General features: G+C 45.2%; 1 long non-coding RNA gene across 2 annotated transcripts; it reads left to right on the top strand.

Annotated features, from left to right (window-relative positions):
* The first annotated feature begins 1,546 nt into the window (after positions 1-1,546).
* LOC116406605 lies at positions 1,547-13,469 on the top strand. 2 transcript variants are annotated; one of them, XR_004219641.1, is made up of 4 exons: positions 1,547-1,689; positions 6,653-6,730; positions 10,311-10,401; positions 13,381-13,469. It is a non-coding gene; the product is annotated as an uncharacterized LOC116406605 (long non-coding RNA). The 2 variants fall into 2 exon arrangements; XR_004219642.1 differs by lacking the exon at positions 13,381-13,469 and adding an exon at positions 12,121-12,299.
* Positions 13,470-17,680: the final 4,211 nt, after the last annotated feature.

Raw genomic sequence — 17,680 nt, 5'->3', positions numbered from 1 at the left:
AGAAGGGCTGCTATAAATGCCATCGCTGTGTTTTGTGCAGCTTATTACTTGTTGGTGACAGTTTTGACTTCCCCCATTTGGGCAAGAGGATCAAGATCAACTTAATCTTCAAGCTTTGATGTATGTAGGAAAGGCTATTACCGCACTATATGAATGAATGGGCATAGGGCGGCCATTAAAAAGGCGGTTGCTTATAAAGACTGTGACTAAGGTTAATGTCCCTTAGGATAACAAAAACATAAGTAAAGCTTGGGATAACTGGTGGCACAACACTTTGCACAATTTGGGAATCTGACTGGGCACAGACCATACTCTACCTCCCAGGAGGGGGGGCGACAGACATAAGATGCTGCTACAATGTGAATCAGTGGATTAATCATTTACAGACTGTGGCTCTGAGGGGACTAAACTAAACACTTCTAAGTTGTTTTCTTTCATTTCCTCCCTACTATAGGGTTAGGCATCGTTATTGGACACATTACCAGCAGCATCAGTACCAGCCGCCCCGTTGGGCTCAGTCGGCACCGCACCACCAGCTGCCGTAGAACTGTCTCTCACTGCCCTGCAACACCACCAGCTGCCATGGAACTGCCTCACTGCCCTGCAACACCACCAGCTGCCGTAGAACTGTCTCTCCCTGCCCTGCAACACCACCAGCTGCCGTAGAACTGTCTCTCCCTGCCCTGCAACACCACCAGCTGCCGTAGAACTGTCTCTCACTGCCCTGCAACACCACCAGCTGCCGTAGAACTGTCTCTCACTGCCCTGCAACACCACCAGCTGCCCGTAGAACTGTCTGCCTCACTGCCTGCAACACCACCAGCTGCCAGTAGAACTGTCTCTCACTGCCCTGGCAACGACCACCAGCTGCCCGTAGAACTGTCTGCCTCACTGCCCTGCAACACCACCAGCTGCCGTAGAACTCTCTCACTGCCCTGCAACACCACCAGCTGCCATAGAACTGTCTGCCTCCCTGCCCCTGCAAACACCACCAGCTGCCGTAGAACTGTCTCTCCCTGCCCTGCAACACCACCAGCTGCCATAGAACTGTCTCTCCCTGCCCTGCAACACCACCAGCTGCCGTAGAACTGTCTGCCTCACTGCCCTGCAACACCACCAGCTGCCGTAGAACTGTCTCTCACTGCCCTGCAACACCACCAGCTGCCGTAGAACTGTCTCTCACTGCCCTGCAACACCACCAGCTGCCGTAGAACTGTCTCTCACTGCCCTGCAACACCACCAGCTGCCGTAGAACTGTCTCTCACTGCCCTGCAACACCACCAGCTGCCGTAGAACTGTCTCTCACTGCCCTGCAACACCACCAGCTGCCGTAGAACTGCCTGCCTCACTGCCCTGCAACACCACCAGCTGCCGTAGAACTGCCTCTCACTGCCCTGCAACACCACCAGCTGCCGTAGAACTGTCTCTCACTGCCCTGCAACACCACCAGCTGCCGTAGAACTGTCTCTCACTGCCCTGCAACACCACCAGCTGCCGTAGAACTGTCTCTCACTGCCCTGCAACACCACCAGCTGCCGTAGAACTGTCTGCCTCACTGCCCTGCAACACCACCAGCTGCCGTAGAACTGCCTGCCTCACTGCCCTGCAACACCACCAGCACTTTTGGAGATTCGGCATCGGCTCCTCTATCTAGTCGGCACCTCCCGCTCCCTCCAGATTCTTCAAGTAGTAAGTCAGGGAGAGGGTCACACAGTCAGTGGCTCCTCACCCCCCGGTTATACTCCTTACCTGCTCCTGCTGTATTTAATTATAATGTACTAGATTTTAAATATTTCATTAGATGATTGGATCTCAATATATTCATCTGTGTCTGCACCACAGACAGGCAAGATGCCAGATGTTAATCACATATAGAACATTTGGGTTAAGAATGGTCGCAAAATGTCAGCATTGAGATTTGTTTGCTCGAAAACATTAGACCCATTATGTGTTGTGAACTTGTGACGTACTGTATTTAATTATAATGTACCAGATTGATAAATATATTGAGATCCAATCATCTAATGAAACAGTTACAAAGGGTGCAAACTGAACCCTAGAGATCTTGAGATGTTGCTGCTCTTGTTGCTCATAGAAAATGTATCGGCAAAGACAAGTAAACTGGAAGCTCCAAATATTATGTATAATGTAATATGTATCTAGTTATAGAACAGTCTGTGTCATATCTATCTATCCATACATCTATCTTTCTATCATCTATATATTATCTATCTCTATCTATCGTCTTTTATCTCTATCTATTTATCTATCTATCTTTGGATCATCTATCTATCTATGCCGCAATGTATTTTACAGTTTGAATTTGTTTTAAAGTGTTGCCATGGGAATCTAAATGAATTTATATGCTGAGCTAAAGAGATACAAGGGGACATTTGTTGCAAGCACAGAATTGTAAAAATACACTGACTGATTACTGTGCAATCATGAGCCACAGTTGAGTAGTGAGTCAGTAATTGGTCTATGTTTATGTTTTTTTAATTGATTTGATATCGTAATTGCCTGGGAATCATTATTTCTGGTCTTTTACTTCCCTCCCACCTGTTTTATTGTGCTGCAAATTAGTCAGTTTTTATTTCATTAAATTGTGGATGCCTTGTTTTATGCCTTATGCCTTTATCTTGGCCCTTGGCTTGCCTTATAATATTCTTTGTTGGAGTCTTGGGTGAACATTGTGATTTGGAACTGGGGCCAAATCCAGTATAACTATTTTTTTGTTTTTTTGTTTTCATAAATCCATTACTGTTACCATTACGGTTAATGGAGCGCTAATTGGTATTTCTGCAGTGGGTCTGGTTTTTTTTAATGATGTTTATGGTCAGGTTTATTTTGTAGATGCTGGATTAATGGATGAAAACTTTTGTTTGGGGAAAAAACACTTTTTTTTAAAATGTTAATGGTTAATGGGGATAGGGTTGCCACCTGTCTAGTTTTGAACCAGGCAGCCCGGTTTTTAGATTGCTGCCTGGTTTTCAGATGTCTAAAAACCTTTACCTGCAGATTGACAAGAAATACAGCCAATCACAGTATGCTAGGGTTTATCCCGCCCCTACATGTTATTGACACACCCCCTTACATCACCGTGCCTGCCCCCTGTTTCACCACATCTGCCCCTTTGCGTCACAGCGCCGTCCCCTGATGTCACTCCCCCAGTCCTGTCTGGGCCTATCTAAAGAGAAAGGTGGCAACCCTATCTGGGGGGCCGTGACAAAGTTCCCCAATTGGGCCCTTCAGTTGATAAGACCGACCCTGTTAACCAGCATAGATCCACTGTTGGGGACTTAGCCCCGAGTGTGAGCCCTGTGGCTGGGCAGTACCCCTGTTACTGATGGGGACACTGTTCTGCTCACTCTGTAGTTTGTGGCTGAATGGGGAGGCTGTGCCCTTACAGACTGGTTGCTGTACATTTTGCCAGCAGAGGCAACCAGTGTCCGACTGGGCCACTGGGGTACTGGGAAAAAACCCGGTGGGCCCCGTCGGCCTATACCCAATCTCTGCAGGTCCTCCGCTGATCCACTGGTCTCCCTCCCCCAACGCGCTTCAGGTAAGTTTGATACAGGGTGCTCGAGGAGGAGGTTGGACAGGTGCTGGGGGCCTCTGCGGGAGGGGGGGGGTGAAGGCGGCGGGGACCATTGGGGGGTGCAGGGGCCCCTGAGGCAGAAGCCCGGTGGGCCCTGCACTCCCCAGTCAAACCCTGGGGGCAACTCCTCCCATACTCTGACTCTCAGCCACTCAAATGGGCCATAAATGATGCCATGTAATGTGACGTCCGTGCTCCTCACTGGGTAAAGTGGCTTCTATGTGATTCACTGGATCTGACTGCATATGTTTAACATGACACAGACATAGAGGTTTGTTGCTACGATAACAGGGACCTCAGCACAAGCTCTGCCTTGGGTCAGTATCCCCACAGTATTTAATGCTCGCTGATCAGTTTTTATTTACACGCTTCACTGTTTCAGGATTCAGATACTATGCTACAGTTCTGGTTAAATACTGCTCTTGGTTATTTAATGCACTTTATTTGGTTTATTTTTCAGTATCTGATAATGTGATAATGTCACAGTGGCATTTTTTGGGCACCATTTCTCTCTGTATAAACTGGAGTCCGTGCCTGGCACACCAGCCAGACAGTTGTAAATTGTCTCAAAATAGCATTCTCTACATCAGAGTTTGAAAGTCTCGCGTTTTTATGCGTATTTCGGCTACATGTGCCTGCACCAGAGCGTATTCCATTCATTCGGGTGCAGGCACATGTAGGAGGCGTAGGGCGGTATTTTCAGCAATCGCTTTTTCGCTTGCCGAAAATATCCGCCCTAATCCTCGTCTGGCATCAGCCTTAAAGGCTGACCGACAAATCACATTCTGGGAACTAACCCCACCTATATTAACACCTACTAATAAAGTACATTTCTTACTGTTTACCGCAACTATAATTTTTTGTCAAAAAACAAATTCCTCCTACAGCTCAACACACCGCCCTATTAGTGCAGTGAAGGAACACCACCAGCTGCCGTAGAACTGCCTGCCTCACTGCCCTGCAACACCACCAGCTGCCGTAGAACTGTCTGCCTCACTGCCCTGCAACACCACCAGCTGCCGTAGAACTGCCTGCCTCACTGCCCTGCAACACCACCAGCTGCCGTAGAACTGCCTGCCTCACTGCCCTGCAACACCACCAGCTGCCGTAGAACTGTCTCTCACTGCCCTGCAACACCACCAGCTGCCGTAGAACTGTCTCTCACTGCCCTGCAACACCACCAGCTGCCGTAGAACTGCCTGCCTCACTGCTCTGCAACACCACCAGCTGCCGTAGAACTGCCTGCCTCACTGCCCTGCAACACCACCAGCTGCCGTAGAACTGCCTGCTTCAAGTAGTAAGTCAGGGAGAGGGTCACACAGTCAGTGGCTCCTCACCCCCCGGTTTTACTCCTTACCTGCTCCTGCTTTATTATCCATGAATTGTAAAAATACACCAACTGATTACTGTGCAATCATGAGCCACAGTTGAGTAGAAAGTCAGTAATTGGTCTGTTTGTTTTTATAATTGATTGTTATGATGTTGTAATTGCCTGGGAATCGTGATTTCTGGTCTTGTACTTCCCTCCCACCTGTTTTATTGTGCTGCAAATTAGTTTTTATTTTATTAAATTGTGGATGCCTTGTTTTATGCCTTATGCCTTTATCTTGGCCCTTGGCTTGCCTTATAATATTCTTTGTTGGAGTCTTGGGTGAACATGGTGATTTTGAAATAGGGGCCAAATCCAGTATAACTATCTTTTATTTTTTTGTTTTCATGAATCCATTATTCTTACTGGGGTTAACGGCTCGTTTGCCATTTCGGCAGTGATTTTACTGGCAAGTCTTGGGTTAATGAAGTGCTAATTGGTATTTCTGCAGTGGGTCTGGGTTTTTTAATGATGTTTATGTTAAGGTTTATTTTGCAGGTGCTGGATTAACGGATGAAAACTTGTATTGGAAAAAACACTTTTTTAATGTTACTGGCTCTTTAAATCTGGGGATAGGGTTGCCACCTGTCTAGTTTTGAACCAGACGGCGCAGTTTTTACATGGCTGCCCGGTTTTTAGACGTCTGAAAACCGGGCACGATTGTCAGCAGATTGACGAGAAATACAGCCAATCACAGGTTATTTATAATAGGGATGTAAACATCTGAATTCTAAACTCTTCTGTTATATCTTTTACTAGAAATTAGGCAAAAATTAGGGCTTATTTATGATGCCCGAATATTTTGACAGAGTTATTACAATGGCTAATGCTCTGGAAAAAATACACTCTGCCATTTAACATTTTATTCTTGAACCAACAAATGTATTTGTAGCTGTAATATTGGTGTGTAGGCGCCATCTCAGTGCATTGTGCCCGAGTCTGAGCTTTCAGCCAGCGCTACACATTAGAACTGCTTTCAGCTAACCTATTGTTTCTCCTACTCCCATGTAACTGGAGGAGTCCCAAGTCGGACTTGGATTTCTTACTATTGAGGGCTATTCTGATACCTACTGGGAGCTGCTATCTTGCTCCCTTCCCATTGTTCTGTATATGCAAACCCTATGGGCTTGTATTAGTGTCCCCTTACTCTGTAATGTGCTACAGAGAACAATAGCACTATATCAATAGTAATAATAATTAGGCCCCTCTATTATACATGATTTCTTTGCAGAAAATAAACAGCAGGGAGGAAGGAGCCCCTGACTTTCCATTTTCCATAGACCAGGAATAGAGTGCAAGGCGCCTATGTTCCTCTGCATTCTTCAGTTTGAACCTTAATTACAGTAATAGACAAAATGGGCACACTGGGGCTTTACATGATGTGCGCGATTGTGTGCCTGGCACTGCGCCCCCTTCAGAGAAAACGGCTCTGTTGTTTAGGGATCCAATGCATTTACAGACAATGATGCTACAAAATGAGCTGCCAACGAGGAGCATAAAGCGACACGTGTGTATCACAAACACGCAAAAGCCTGTAGTGTGTAGGGCAGAAACTCACAAACTAAACCCAATGTATTGTTACTAAACCCAAATATTCCAAAGCTCACTCATTTGAATGTATATTTGGGTATGAGGAGGAGAGAAATGAATCTGACTTTACTAATAAACCTTCCTTTTGTCTGTAGAGTTATGAATAAAGGGATATTCCTTGCTTTTCATTGGCGGCAGGGGACTGAAAGGGAATGGCTGTCTCCATTTGAACAGTAAGACTTTTACTAATATTTTCCCTATAGAAAAATAACCCAAGGGAATGTCTGACAAATGATGGCACTTAATTTTAATTAAACTGCTGAATTGCATCAATATGTCTCAGTAGGGCGGGCCTGATACATTCCATTCAGGTAAGAATACACAATCAACTATTTTTTATAAATAACATTTCCACATCATATTAAAAATATAGGGTTCGAATTCCTGATACAGTATGGGATCCCTAATCCAGAAACCCATTAACCAGAAAGCTCTGAATTACAGAAAGCCCGTCTCCCATAGACTCCATTTTAATCAAATAATTCAGAATTTTAAAACTGATTTCCGTTTTCTCTGTAGTAATAAAAAAACAGCATCTTGTAATTGGTCCCAACTAAGATATAAATAATCTTTATTGGATGCAAAACAATCCTGATGGGTTTGATTAATGTTTTATTGATTTTATAGTAGACCTAAGGTATGGAGATCCAAATTACGGAAAGACTCCTTATCCGGAATACCTTTGGTCCCGAGCATTCTGGATAACGGGTCCTATACCTGTACTTGGTAGTATTGCTAACGATGCCCTCTTTGGAAATGGAATGTCAGCAGGAAGCATATGAAGCAGTGATCAGTGTCAAATCCCCACACGTATTGTCCGGTCAGTGTAGGAGCACCCATTTGTTTTGGCATCAACAGTTTGATGGATCCTTTCTTCGCATTATCTACCTATATACTTGCACGCAACGATTCCAGGCTAAACTTGGTCTTGTAAAAAGTAAGTATGGTTACAACTTGGATTACACAGAGAATTCGAATGTGTATGAAACACCCCAATATCTTTGTTGAGTTTACAGTAGTTTTACTGATTTGGAGTTTGACGTTTAGCAAAGTGAAGTTGAAAGAGCCATAGAAAGCATTGCTAAAACCCAAACTGCAGGATATGATGGAATTCCAGCTAAACTGTTTAACGTCCTGCAAGATGGTGATATGAAAGTGTTGCTTGGGATATGCCAGCAAGTTTGGAAAACTCATTGGACTGGAAGTTCATCTATATCTTAAGACCTTAAAAGGAAGATACCAAAGAGGGTTGTATTGCACGTATCTCTGGATCCTGCTAGACTCCAGCGGCAACAGCACTAGTGATCTCAGCAGATGGAGAAAAGCTATGGCAAATCTGCACAAAATATTTAAGAGCAGACATAAAAGATTTTCAGAACCCCAAAGCTGATTTAAGGTATTTGTCTCAGGATTTGTCTCAAACTAGGGTTGCCACCTTCTGCCGTTTTCCTATCTCCATGCAGGGGGTGGGGTGTGATGTCACCGGGAGGGGTGGTGACTTCTCGGGGGGGAAGGGGTGACTGGGGTGGGGCTATGACATGGTTATCAGCAATAGGTCAGTTGCAACATCAATCTCAGTGAGTCCTGCCCGGTTTTCCAAAATGGGAAAATCGGGCAGGCAGTTTTGACCCAGACAGCCCTTCTGAAAACTGGACTGTCTTGGTCAAGACCAGACAGGTGGCAACCCTACCTGAAACCAGGGGCGGGCCAAGCCGACCCGGCACCCTAGGCAACCCGGTAGGCAATCTTTCCAACCCCCTCCCGTGAGCCCTGTGTAATGGCAAGTGGCGGGGGCAATGACTAAAGGGAGCGGACTAGGGGTAGGCAGGAGAGGCTCCTGTCTGGCACCCCCCAATTGCTGCACCCTAGGCAGCTGCCTCTTCTTCCTACCCCTAGTTACGCCCCTGCCTGAAACAGGTGAATTTGAAAGTTACAATTGTGTGCTTCATGCTTAAAAATAAACATGGCCGGGCCAAGTCACAGGCGCACCCAAGGCAAAGCTCTTTCATCTCCCTGCCCCAAGGCATGTGTGCGTCTCTGTGTGTGTTTGCTCCCACAGTGACACGCAGCGGGAAGAGGGGATGAGCATCATGGGGGCCAGTGAGCGATGCGTGAAGCCTCTAGGGGTAGCCAGACAGAAGAGGTAGGTGTCCTGGTACCCCACACCTTTGCGCCCTAGACACATGTCTCTTCTGCCTATCCCCAGTTCCAGCCCTGCTGCTGCTGAGCAGGAAGCTTTTGTGCTTGAGGGAACACACACGAATGGTCCTGCAGGTCCAGCTGGCTTTGGTGCTACAACTCCCAGTACCCTGCATCCAGCTTAGGGCAATGTATTATATCCATGGTACATAGTATTAATGGGAAAGAGCAGGCAATGCATAGGTACGTTCTGCTTTATTATACTTTAGCGTTGCCAAGATGCTTAAAAAAAAGCTGCAGGTTTCCGAAAAACATGTCCCAAAACCTACAACAAGTGTGTGCTTCTTATATGCTTTGGGCCCAGGGCACTTTCACGTGTGTCTGGTTGTACTGCCATATGTGTGTGTATCTGGGGGATATTGTGATTATCTTTATCCTATATAGTAGCATCATGGGAGTTACAGTGACTATTCTGCTTATAGGTTATTATGAGACTGTCTAGTAAAGTCCAAATATTGCAAATCTTGTAGTGGTTGGTATGGGTTGATGTGTTAAAGGGCCAGATTCTGTGTGTTATTAGTATTTAAACAGAGTAATAGTTAAGCTGTGCATCTGTCTAGTGGAACCATAACCAACAAGGCAGATAGAGTGTGTATATATATATATATCCTTACAGCAGGAATGTACACATTGGCTGCCCTGCCTTGTCACATTCTAGCATTATCTAAAAATTAAACAAATTCTAGTTTTTGTCCTTAACAGGATGACTTAAACTCCATCTTTGGCCATACAAATCCCCTGGAATGCAGGTCCTATACCCCCAGTTTGACTGCTAAAGCCCCCACCTTTTGTTTGTGTAGGTCCCTACCCTTAGGCCTACAGCACATGGGGCAAATACATTTTGACTCCTTGCTAAAAACTGATAATGCCCTGCCTTGTTAGTAATGGGGATCCCGGGAAAGTAGCAGCAACAGCGATTTCCTCTTCTGTGTGAAGACATCTACACTCACACACACTCACATATAACATTCTGATTGTGTATCATGTGCAAAGTGTGTGTATAAATACATTTGTATTTGAAACACAAGCATCTAATTAAATAACATTTAGCCAAGCAATGTTTACTTAAGGGTTTTTTTTGGTTAGAGAAGTAGCATTTGGGGACTTTGCCATACTGAAAATGACTAAATATTTGTTTTTAAGGGTGAGTTACAGCCGTATTTCCTTTTCACTCCTGAGTTAAGGACTGAGGCCTTATTTTTAATGCACAGCCCATTTTACAGCCCAACGCCTTGGTTATTTGAGAATTCAGCAGAATTGCCAACCGAGAAAGTAGAACAATATACCTACCCATTTTAACCTTTGGAAAATGTGTCCTTTGTGAATATATATCATACTTTTGCAGGCTCTTATGACACAATGCGTTGAAGGTGCTTATTTGTACATAAGTTTCTTTTCATTGTGGGGCCTTTATATGCTATTGATCCATGTATATTGGGCATTAAACAGCTCAGTAAACCCTGGAATTCATTTTTGGTTGTTTGATCTTGTACAGGAGGGTTTGTGGGAGATATGATGTTGTAACATGGAGCTTTCATCTGATTTTATCTCCAGTCTGCTGCCCTGATGGAGGGGAGAGTGGAGCTGAAGGAGTGAGTAGAAGAGCTTGAGCACAAGTGCATCCAAGGGGAGACAGGCCGTGCTGGTAAGTAGTTATCCCCGGCTGGTATTTGTATACCACTTATAGCTCACTTATAGGGCATCTATCGTTGAAATATATATTACCCCGCCCAACATGTGGCCTATTAGAGCCTGCATTCCAGTTTGGGGAACCATACTATTTTGGGCAGATATTGCCCCTAGGAAGCGTCCTGCCGCCATGTTGAGAATTACTCATGTGCATAATGGGGAGAGTCCCAGTCAGCACATTATGCACTTGTACATGTGACACAGGATCAGCCAATTACTTGCCTGTTCTTATGTCACTAGTGTTTTCTGGCTAAAATATTATTTGGCTCCAACCTTTGTGTGGGCTCTTATAACCCACTCCTCCGGTAAGGGATCGATGTTGCGATGATAGGTGGCCTTTAAGCTAAAACAATAGAGGTTGTGAGAAATGACAGTCTCATCCAATAAAGAGCCACACACACATCTGTATTGAGTGGTTTCATGAGAGTGGGTGCATGTGTATTCATTGCTGCTTTCCCCGCTGCTTGCTCCCTGTGAGCCCAGACTGCAGGTTTGTAGATGGGTTCTTTAGGTGCCAATAAGAGACTGGGAGACTTTATTTCATGTTACTGGGAACTTGTCAGTGATTCTATATCCGACCTATGGTGCAGTCTGTACCTGCCTCCTGTCTGCTGCTACAAAAATTCAAAAACTTCCTGGTTGCTAAGGTAATTTGGATCCTAGCAACCAGATAGCTGTTGTAACTGCAAACTGCAGAGTTGTTGAACAAAAATTGAAATAATTTAAAAAGTACAAATAATTGTATAATAACAAAGACCAATTGCAAATTATTTGAGAATATTTCTCTCTACATTATACTAGCTATTAACTCAAAGATGAGCAACCCCTTTAATATTATACAGCAGAAGATAAACATGATTGGATGCTGAATGTCCCTACAGTGCAGCAATGTATCAGATTATTGTGTGGGTGCTACTAGGAGACTAGGCTGGGCACCCAGATTTTGCAGACGCTCAGGGGCAAGTTCTATATGTAACTTCCCTGAGGCCCCAGAACCGTTGTAATGTCTCCCCATGCTGGTGTTTGTATCCAGCAAAGCTTGGAAGCTCTTTATTCTGCTCTTGTATAAGGCACGGTGCCACAGGGGTTCTGCCCGCTGCTGCTTCCTGGTACCTTTATCCTCATTCACAAGCACCTGGTTCAGATGGCACCGGCAGGACTAGGGATCCATATATTATGAAATGCGAATGGATTTGACACATATAAAAGAGTTACCTGTGTGTCAGAAATCAAAAGGATTTCCCTTCCCCTCAATATGGGGGTTCCATAATGTCATTATTGCTCACCTGCTAATATTCTGTGTACCCAGGAGAAATGGTGCCATAGTAACCCTACAGGGACTGGTTTAGGCTTTGTACCCACAGGCACCTTCTCATCTGCCCAATGAATATTGTATAATGCATTTTACCCTTCAGTGATTGGGGCTCAGGGCTGGAGAGTGAGGGGAGGGCAGAGCCAGTTTGCTCATGTGCATTACATTCCCTATGGGGGGGCACCGGATGAGCCAGACTGTGGGTGAATGGGATCCATTCCTCATACTAAGTATATTACAATATGGGCAATATCTCTAGGCAATGAGAATCCTTTTATAAGGATTTGCTCTGTGATACATTCACATGTCAGTATCACATTCAATTCTGGTTTCTTTTATAAATGATCTTATCTTTACCCTCAGCTTTTCCATGCCCGTATGTGCCAGTGGGGGGCACTGAGCATACAGCCTTCATGCCATGATGGGGAATGGTGGGAGGATCCCAAGAATGCCCATTAGAACCTCAGTCTGTGAGCCCAGTATGAGAATGCTCTGGGGAGCAGCCATACCCGCACAAGGAGTTCTCCCACTCCCTCCTCTTCAATGTGTTACCCCTGTCAAATGAGCCCAGTTACCAAAATAAATACACACAGAGCCGCTTGGTGGTAAATCTGTGTAAGTCACAGCTTTATTGTTGATAAAGATAATACATTGCGCTTTTTTATTGGTCCTGAGGAAGGCAAAAAAAAACCTCTGAGAAGCTTTGGCCAATCTGCTTAATTAGAGGGAAAAATTCCTTCCTGACTCCTCAACGGCAATCGGATTTGCTCCCAGGATCAATGCGCCATATTTAACCAAGGAAATGGGTGAGATGGAAACAACAGGGAATATGGCAGAATACACATGGCCGCCATTAAGCTGCTAGATGAATAGTGCATTCCTTTCCATTCCATTGGACCCCAGGCAGCCTGCAGACCCCGGCTTCTGCAGTCTGAGGGATGGAGTGAAAAGGAATAAAGGGGGAGGCACTGCTGTTGGAACTGCAGTGTAAGCAGGGGGCCACCGCTGGTGGTAGAAGGGGGGGAAGCAATATGGCAGCATACACAGAGAACCTATAAGCCACAAGGTGAATACAGCATTCCATTGGACCCCAGGCAGCCTGCAGACCCCGGCTTCTGCAGCCTGAGAGGTGGAGTGAAAAGGAATGCAAATTACTTTGTGGCTTAAGGGTGCTGTTATGTATAAAACCATATAATGGATTGAGTAGGGGGCACCGCAGGTGGAATAATGGCGGCTGGAAGGGGTAGCACCACTGGTGGAATGTGTTGGGCAGTAGTGGAGGCACAGCTGGTGGAATTCGGTTGTTCTTACCTACTGCTAATGAGGGTACCTAGACAGAGGTGCAACTGTACTTGGTACCCAGGAAATTGGTAGTGGTGCTGTCAGTAGGTGCCTTTTCCAATATTTTTGAAGGGCCATAGAAAGAAGAGAGAAACATAGATTTTATACGGCACCTTAATATCTCTCGTTGTCCCGCATCAGGATGGCCTTGTTGACAGCCTCTAGTTCTTTATAGAGGCCTTTTAGGTGGGCTTTAATATATTTATAGTCCCCTCGAACTCCGGCCTTGAGAAGGAATCGCCACCATTTTGTTATTTTGATGCAATCCCTTGCCATCCAGAGATCGTACAGGGCCATCTTGATGTCACCCGTTATCTGGCCCCTAATGCCCTCCAAATAGGGGCCTGCGCGTGGATCCTCAAAATCCCTGATCTCGAAGATGTCCAGATGAGGGGGGATCCACCATGAGATCTAGAGAAATGCAGGAAACAAGAAGACATTAAGTTTAATCCCAGTGATAATAATGAGAGTGACAATTAGCCCAAATAGCACAGCAATGTGTATTTATTACCACTAGGGGGCGCTTACCTTTCCATAGCGTACTCATAGTACTGCCTGCTACTGGCACTCATGCCCATCTCTGCTGCCCCTGTAATATAAAATAGAGATTTGGGAAGGTTAGAGTTAATGTAAAGATGTAATATTAAAATACAGACCCCAAATAAACACAATAAAGAACAGATATAGGGGTACTGTAATAACAGCAGCACATTTACTCCTTTTTAATAATAAGCCTTTTCAACCAGAAACTGGGGTTCCAATTAAAACAAAGGCTTATGTATATAGTTTGCTTGTACCCCGCCCTACCCAGGCCTGTTCCATTACACTAACACAAGCCCTTGGCCCCCCCAGATCCTGCCATTTCCAAGCAATCTCTTCCCATTTGATTTGTGCAGAAATCAGACCATTATTCCTGTCAGGGCCCCCACCCTCCTCTGGATCAGCCAACAGTTATACAGGTTTTATTTAGGCAAAAAGGTTAAACTTCATGAATGTGTATCTTTTTTTAACCTCATCTACTATATAATACATATTCCAGAGGGGAAAATACAGGTTCCTTACCAGATGACCCACGAGGGGCCGGCAGGTTCTTCTTCCTCTTCTTCTTCTTCTTCTTGTTCTTCTGCTCTTGATGGAAGTTTTAGTCTTTAAAAAGACTTTTCTGCGTCGTCTTCTTTATCTTTTTCTTTGTCGCTGGGAGTCACTGAGAGAGAGATGCTGTTGCCCCTGTGGCATATACATGTGTTAGTGCATCATATATACTGGCTGTGTGCCCTGTGGCATTATACATGATGTTGGCACTGCATATATACTGGCTGTGTTCCCTTGGGCATAATATATGATGTTGGCACCTGCATATATACTGGCTGTGTGCCCTGTGGGCATTATACATGTGTTAGCATGCATAATATAACTGGCTGTGTGCCCTGTGGGCATATATACATGGTTTGGCACTGCATATATATGGCTGTGTGCCCTGTGGGCATTATACATGATGTTACCAATGCCATATATACTGGCTGTGTGCCCTGTGGGCATTATACATGATGTTGGGCACGCATATATACTGGCTGTGTGCCCTGTGGGCATTATACATGATGTTGTGCATGCATTATATACTGGCTGTGTGCCCTGTGGCATTATACATGAGTTGGTGCTGCAATATAACTGGCTGTTTGCCCTGTGGGCATTATACATGATTTGTGCTGCATATATACTGCTGTGTGCCCTGTGGGCATTATACATGATGTTGGCACTGCATATATACTGGCTGTGTGCCCTGTGGGCATTTAACATGGTGTAGCACTGCATATTTACACTGGCTGTGTTCCCTTTGTGGCATTATACCACTAATTTTTGGCGCTGCATATATATCAGTTTGGTGCCCTGTGGGCATTATCATGATGTTGGCACTGCATATATACAGGTTGTGTGCCTGTGTGCATTATAGATGGTGTTGGCACTGCATATTACTGGCTGTGTTCCCTGTGGGGCATTATACATGATGTTGCGCTGCCATATAATACTGTCTGTGTTCCTGTGGGCATTATACATGATGTTGCGTGCATATTCACTGGCTTGTGCCCTGTGGGCATTATACATGATGTTGGCGCTGCATATATACTGGCTGTGTTCCCTGTGGGCATTATACATGATGTTGGTGCTGCATATATACGGCTGTGTGCCCTGTGGGCATTATACATAATGTTGGCGCTGCATATATATGGCTGTGTTCCCTGTGGGCATTATAACATGATGTTGGTTGCTGCATATATACTGGCTGTGTGCCCTGTGGGCATTATACATGATGTTGGCACTGCATATATACTGGCTGTGTGCCCTGTGGGCATTATACATGGTGTGCACTGCATTATTACACGGCTGGTTCCCTGTGGGCATTATACATATGGTTGGCGCTGCATTATACGGCTGTGTGCCTGTGGGCATTATACATGATGTTGGCACTGCTATATACTGGCTGTGTGCCCTGTGGGCATTATACATGATGTTGGTGCTGCATATATAACTGGGTTGGGGCCTTTGTTTGGGGGGATTATGCCCCCCTGGGGGTGTTGGGCATTATACATGATGTTTGGGCAGCATATATCTGGTCTGTGTGCCCTGTGGGCATTATACATGATGCTGGCGCTTTAATATAATTTCTATGCGCCCTGTGGGCATTATACATGATATTGGCTTGCATATATACTGCTGTGCACCCTGTGGGCTTACATTTAAGGCTGGCATTGCATTTATACTGTTCAATAATCATAATTCATGATGGTGATGTGAGGTTAAATAATGACGTGACACATATTTCCATTTCCTGAGCTTTGGTGGGGCATAATTCATGATGTTCGGAGCAGAAATATATTCGCAATTGTGTCTGTGGGCTATGAATTGGGAGCTGGCATTTTTTTCCTGTTTCCATTGTGTGGTGTGGGTGGTTACATAGGGGCTCTGTGTATATGGGGGAAATTGGGTTGTTTTACAGGCTTCATTATCCTCACATTCACCACAACAAGCGCTAAAAGTGTTGACATCAGTTTTTCATTTTTACTTGGACAGCCCTGTTTTCAAGAAGCGCTATCCAGGTAAACATTGCCTGTTTGGATTTTCCAAATGCCCCACCATGATAGCACGGACCTGCCCCAAAATTGCACCCGCCACACCCTGATGATCACTGGCCCACCCCCTTGAAATCGTCTAGTTTTGCTGTCGGAGAGGGGACGTGGGGAAATACATAACATTCTTAGGTTATGCTGCGTCGAGAGGTTGGCAACTGGGGATACATAAAACTTCTAGATTGCATGTTTCGGAGAGGGGATACTGGGGTAACATAAGCACTTCAGATTTGCTGTCGGAGAGAGGACACTGGGTACATAAACATTCTAATTTGCTGTCAAGAGGGGACACTGGGGTACATAAACATTCTAATTTCTGTCAGAGAGGGGACACTGGGGTACAAAAACATTCTAATTTTGCTGTCAGAGAGGGGAGCACCAGGGGTACATAAACATTCTAGTTTGCTGTCGGAGAGGGGACAACTGGGTACATAAACATTCTAGTTTGCTGTCGGAGAGGGGACACTGAGTAACATAAACATTCTAGTTTGCTGTCGGAGAGGGGACACTGGGGTACATAAACATTCTAGTTGCTGTCGGAGAGGGACACTGGGTACATAAACATCTAGTTTGCTGTCGAGAGGGGACACCTGGGTACATAAACATTCTAGTTTGCTGTCGGAGAGGGACAAACGGGGTACATAAACATTCTAGTTTGCTGTCGGAGAGGGGACACTGGGGTACATAAACATTCTAGTTTGCTGTCGGAGAGGGGACACTGGGTAACATAAACATTCTAGTTTGCTGTCGGAGAGGGGACACTGGGGTACATAAACATTTCTAGTCTGTTGTCGGAAAGGGGACACTGGGGTACATAAACGTTCTAGTTTGCTTTCGGAGGGGGTTCAGCTGCTCTGATTACTTACCATTGGCTTTGTTATAATTTGACTGGGTAACATTTCTTTTAAGGATCGGATTGGGTTTATTGGCCTAGACCCGACCCTTCTGGTGCTCCCCCTGTCCGACCGTTCTCCCCGACGCATTAAACTTACGCGAGCTCAGGGGAGGACGTCTGGTGGGGGACCCTGTGGGGGATTACGGGACACGCACCTGCAGGGCCCCTGGGGTAGGATCCCCGGTCCTGCCCTGCCCCCCCACTCTGCTAAAGTGATCTCAGGGGCAATATCTATGACTAACTACTTTTGGGGTCTCCTAAATGCCAGATACATCGGTGATCCTATGCACAATGGCATCAAACTGTTCAGTGGGCCTTGGCTTTCATATTTAGGGTGTGTTTTCTTGGTACCTAATGTTATGTGGGAGATATGATGCTTGAAAGTGGAAGCTTTGAGAACAATGTTTTAATTTTCATTTTTTTTTTTTGGAAACTGCTAAACTTAGAAAAGCATTGCTGTTTGGTACTTAGGAGTAGAAACACAGGTTACCCATTTGGATTCGGCAGAATGTGTACTGTTCAAAAATATATGGTTCCTGGGTATTGGCACGTTTGGGAGACA

The sequence above is a fragment of the Xenopus tropicalis genome, chromosome 8, assembly GCF_000004195.4.
Source record: "Xenopus tropicalis strain Nigerian chromosome 8, UCB_Xtro_10.0, whole genome shotgun sequence".
Classification (NCBI taxonomy): domain Eukaryota; kingdom Metazoa; phylum Chordata; class Amphibia; order Anura; family Pipidae; genus Xenopus; species Xenopus tropicalis.
The sequence above is the reverse complement of the archived record's forward strand: the minus strand, read 5'-3'. Positions and strand labels throughout refer to the sequence as shown.